At 48.2% G+C, this 5,271-nt stretch overlaps 1 long non-coding RNA gene across 1 annotated transcript; it reads right to left on the bottom strand.

Moving 5' to 3' along the window:
* Positions 1-3,587: 3,587 nt before the first annotated feature.
* LOC145329708 (uncharacterized) lies at positions 3,588-5,271 on the bottom strand. The gene is made up of 3 exons (XR_013883058.1): positions 5,081-5,271; positions 4,169-4,277; positions 3,588-3,702 (listed from the first exon to the last, which is right to left on the bottom strand). It is a non-coding gene; the product is annotated as an uncharacterized LOC145329708 (long non-coding RNA).

Here is a 5,271-nt window from a genome sequence, read left to right as displayed (position 1 = left end):
CCACCGTAGGGGAGGGATCCGCCTCAAGCCAGCCAAGACCAAGTTGTTCCGATCCAAGGTGGATTACCTGGGCCACACCCTCAGCCGTGAGGGGATAGCCATGCAAGAGGACTATATTGACCGTATCTTGGACTGGCCAGCCCCTAGCACCCCCAAGGATTTGCTGGCGTTGCTGGGGTTCTTTGGATACTACCGCCTGTTCATCCCAGAGTATGCAGACCTCACCTACGAGATGAATCGGCAGAAGACGGCCAAGGCCCTAACCTGGACGCCTGAGATGGAAGCCCAGCTGCTGCAACTCAAGGACAAGTTCCGCAAGGCCCCCATCCGAGCGCCGCCCAGGTTTGATTTGCCAGCGGTGTTCCAGCTCACCACAGATTTCAGCAGCCGCGCCATCTCTGCCATACTGAGTCAATGCCAGGAGGGCAAGGAGAGGCTGATTGCCGCCGTGGGGCGCAAGACAACCGACCCTGAGACGCGCTACCCGTCCTGGAAGGGAGAGATGGCCGCCATCATGTATGGGATCCGAAAATTCCACGGCATCTTGTCCTACCGCAGCTTCCAGATCAACACTGATTCCTCTGCCTTGCTACAGATGAAATCACTGAACACATCCACAGGGATGGTGGCCCGCTGGCAGGAGGAGCTAGCGGCCTTAGACTTTACCGTCTGCCACAGGCCTGGCACCCAGAATACCAACGCCGACGCCCTCAGCCGCCGGGAAGATGACAACATGCCAACGGCTAGCGCCGAAGAATTAGCAGAGCAGGCTGAGTATATCCACAACCTTTGCCAGCTAGGGGAGGCCGCAGCTAGCCGGCCTCCTGCCGCCCGACTGGATTCAGCTAGAGTATTGGAGGCCCAGACACAGGACCCCCTCCTGCTCCGTGTCCGCCAATGGGTGGCTGATGGCAAAGCCCCAACCAAGGCTGAGCTGCGTGGCAAGGAACGAGACGAGCAGCAGTACGCCAGCCGCTTCCCAGCCCTGGGGCTTGACGAGCACGGCTGCCTCACCACCACTGACCAGACTCTGACAGGAGAGAGGACAAGATACCTGCTGCCTTCGGCCCTCCAGCAGGACGCGTTCTTTCTAGCCCATGGGACCCCCATGGCTGGGCACTTTGGGATGGACGCAACTATCGCCCGCGTTGCCATGCACTTCTGGTGGCCCAACCTGGCCCGTGACGTCCGCCTGATGGTACAAACCTGCCCTGAGTGTGTCCAGAAAGTTACCGAGGAGAGGCTGAAGCAGGGGATCCACGTGCCCTCCCGCCAGGGGTATCCACAGCAAGTCCTATTCATCGACCTGGTGGGGCCACTGCCAGAGACCCCAGCTGGGAACCGCTACATCCTCACCTGCCAAGATGGATTCAGCCGGTTTGTCAGCCTCTACGCCATCCCCAACAAGCGCACCCTCACGGTGGCTGAAGCCCTGTTGCACCGCCACCTGGCCACGTTCGGATGCCCCCTGAAGATCCATTCCGACAATGGAATGGAATTTACCGGCCAGGTATTCCAGGAACTGGCCTCCAGGCTTGAGATTGGCCTGACACATCCACCACCCTACAACCCGCAGTCCAACCGAGTGGAGAGGTTTCATAGGACGCTCAACACAGGCATGCGCCTGTTCCTAGACAGAGACGATAACAACTGGGAGCCACACCTGCCTGCCATCGCCTTTGCCTACAACACCAAGGCCTGCAGATCCACTGGCGTGACCCCGTTCCTGGCCTTCTTTGGGAGAGAGGCCAAACTTCCGGTGGACATGGTGCTACGGCTGCCAGAGACCGAATATGCTTCAGTTCCAGCCAACGTCCAAGCTCTCTTGCAGCGCTACTATGCAGTGTATGATGCCATCCAGCAGAAGGAGGAGGGAGCCATCAGGAGAAGCGCGGCAGCTTACGAAGGCACGGCCAAGTATGAGGTTGGAGACTTGGTCTGGTACCTGGCCCCCCGCCTGGTGCCAGGGAAGGCAGCCAAGATTACCAAGAGATGGACTGGCCCCTGGAAAGTAGTGAGGAAAGCTACAGAAGTCCATTATGTCATTAAACCTGCCTCTCCCGTAGCCAGGATCTCAGAAGTTACCGCGCATGTAGGCCGACTGCGCAAATACACTGGAGATGTGACTGCCCACCAGATCCCAGAAGACATCCAAGTTGACATGGACGGCGACGAGGATGCCACCGAGCTGCCAGTTGGAGCGGCGGCGCCCGCAGCTAGCAACCCAGGAGAGCTCCCAGTGCACCAGCCAGCCGCAGCCGCCCCACAGCCTAGCGGCCAAGATCGTGACCCAGTGGAGGAGAACCTGCAGGAGCAGCCCAACGAACCACCGCCGCCGCCGCCCGCTCCAGAGCCACTCAGAGATGCCATCTGGAACCCTGACGCGGACATGGAGAACCTGCCAGCCAGCAGCGAGCCTGTAGGAGAAGAGCCAGCCACTGCGATGGAAGAGGCCGCCCCAGAAGAAGAAGAAGAAGCCATGTGCCCCCTGCTGATGACAGCCATCCCCATCCGGGTAGGAGCTAGGAGACCAAGCAACCTGAATCAAGCAGGCGCCCCCATGGAGTTCTATGCACCCTTTGCCATCACCATTTCACCCCTAGGAACCACCAGAGTCTGCCTAGGCCTCCGTGTCCAGCTACCAGCCGCGACAGAACTGATCCTGCAGACGAGGCAAAATTTCCAGCGGCGAGGCTTGGCCGTCGCCAACCCACGCCTAGAAGCCAACCAGGAGCTGACAATGCTGATCACCAACCACAGTCAGACCGAGCAACGAGTGTCCCAGGGAGCCTGTGTAGCCCGAGCTGTCCTCCATCGAGCTGTGCCCCAAGAACTGCCTGTCCGGCGCAGGCATAGGCTGTCGTATCCCCAGGTTCAAGGCCTGGTGGCTCAGGAGCCACGCAACCCTTGAAGGGGAGGTTGTGGTAATACGACACCCAGACGGACAGGCCGTTTACAGAGTTGCTTCGCTGTGACTTATGATAACAAACCCCCCGCACTAATCCTATTATATCACCATCCATCTCATGACCGCTGTTGACCCCGCACCCAGCGGTCAAACTAGCCTGCCTAAATGTGGGGAGGGGACTCAAACATGCAACTATCACGAGTCCCTCACGCGCTTATATAATCGGGAGGCGTTGCCTCCCCTTTTACCACCGCTGCCCCCACAGCCTGTCTACCGTCGGGCGCTAAGCCCTAGCGCCCCACACCCCCTTCAAACCTAACCATTGTCATATTTTGTTGTATATATATAGTAAACATAACTTGTAAATATTATTCAGTTTAAATATATAATTTCTGTATGATTGAATCCTGCTTGTTTGTTTGGTAGAATACTTAAAGGCTAGGGCTCGTTGAATCCGAACTCGTTACCCCGTGGGCCGAGAACGCTCGGCTTACCAGATTAACAAGCAACAAAGCCAAATAATACAATATAAATATAGAGATTAATACACTAGTCCCTGTTTTAGTTGGCTTAATAACTTTGGGGACTTTTACTGAATTTTGATTCATTGGTTTATTAAACGTACATATGGAATTAAAGAGTAGCTTCACACACTTAACCATTGAATTAATAAAAAATATAGAAATATCTTATTTTATTTTGTTACAAATCATTTAGGTATAATTTAGAAATCTTAAAATCTTAATATTTAAATGATTTTTTTCTTCCATACGGCTAAACAACGTCATTGTTTCCTGAAAAAAATAATACTTAATTAAATAGTAGATTCTAAGTCTAACCATTTCTTTTAGTAGCGAAGGTACTGCAAAATTCATTTTATCTGTCATATGGCCACTACTGCTTTAGAAAACTAGTGGATATGCTGATAAAAGCCACACTTTAAGAAAGGAGGGGACATTTCTACAATAAAAGGAAGTTTTTCTAACTTAATGGTTTTTTAATAGCCTTCAATCCAAAATACGATTTTCTCTTATCCGTGTATTGTCCCTTTTTGATAGTTTTAAAAAATACCTATTCATTTTAACATTTGTGCATTTCTCATGAGCAACCTCTCCGTATAAAGTGATATAGGATTTAAGACAATCAATATCTGCATGTAGATATTTTATATGACTTAAACTGTGTAGAGACTGTAATATTTAAGACCTTAAAATAAGAGAGTTGATTCTTATCATTGAAAGGTAAGCTGCGTATATTTACCTTGATATATATAGGATGTAGTTGGCAGAGAAATTCTTCGTTGTTTTATTTCGTTGGTGAAAGGTGTTGTTGTATTGACGTGCTTCAAGTCAGTCTGCTTTCCATTAACCTAAATTTTTAAAAATCATAAACAACACTATGAATAATCCTTATATCAGTAACAGGATGTCTGTCTGTCTGCGTGTACTGAAAGATTGTGATATTTCCAGTTAAGGTTTATTCTAATTAAAAGTATCTTGTTCATTTTTTCTCTCTAAATGTTAAGCATAAGAATACAATTTTCAATTGCCAAATAAGGCAATTAAATCTGTAAGAAATCTAATGACATTTAACTCGGAAATTAGAGGCTAAGGTCTTAGTTAAAGATTGTATAAATTGTTGCTCCAAATTAGTTTTACTTTTCATGGAAGCTGCATAACATAGAGTTGAATCAAATAGTCCTATTTTATAAAGATTTTTTTGTCTGAAGCTAATGATCTCAGAACATATCAATCCTAATAATTTTACTTTACATGGAAGCTTTATAAATGTCTTGTGTAAGATTTGACTATTATTCTTGCCTCGCCATGATGCTAGGGGCGAAGTAACTATCAAACTTATGAATCCCTCTTCATAAAATCCAGTTTATATATCCACGACCATGGCTAAAAACGATACGCATCCGCTCGTCGTCAGGGAGGTGATAGGATCGAATCTCAGCTTAACACCGCGTCATAACTAAAGATGTTAAAAATGGTTCCTATTGCTGTATAATTAAAACTTTGTAATTGTTGAACTGAACTATTTATAACAGATACCATTAATCCAACAACAAAAGGCCTTTTTACTTCTTTATTGCGTCGGATTTAAGTTTTGTAAATAATTTTTAACATGTGGGTTCTATTGTAGTTTAAATGAAAAATAATGTAATACCTGTTAGTAAAACAGCGTAGAAAACCAATCCGCCGTCACTCAAAAAAAATTGCATCCCATCTTTAGTAAAATCTGAAAAGATCCAAACTGTTTAGTATATCGACGAAACAAAACAGGGATATAACACCCAAAGATAAATTATTATGCCTTATTCATTACGCAATATATATCTTTAACGTTAATAGTTGGTG

This window comes from Acartia tonsa, chromosome 10 (assembly GCF_053477335.1).
Source record: "Acartia tonsa isolate MP-2025a chromosome 10, ASM5347733v1, whole genome shotgun sequence".
NCBI classification, from domain to species: Eukaryota; Metazoa; Arthropoda; class Copepoda; order Calanoida; family Acartiidae; genus Acartia; species Acartia tonsa.
This window is presented reverse-complemented; position numbering and strand designations above follow the sequence as displayed.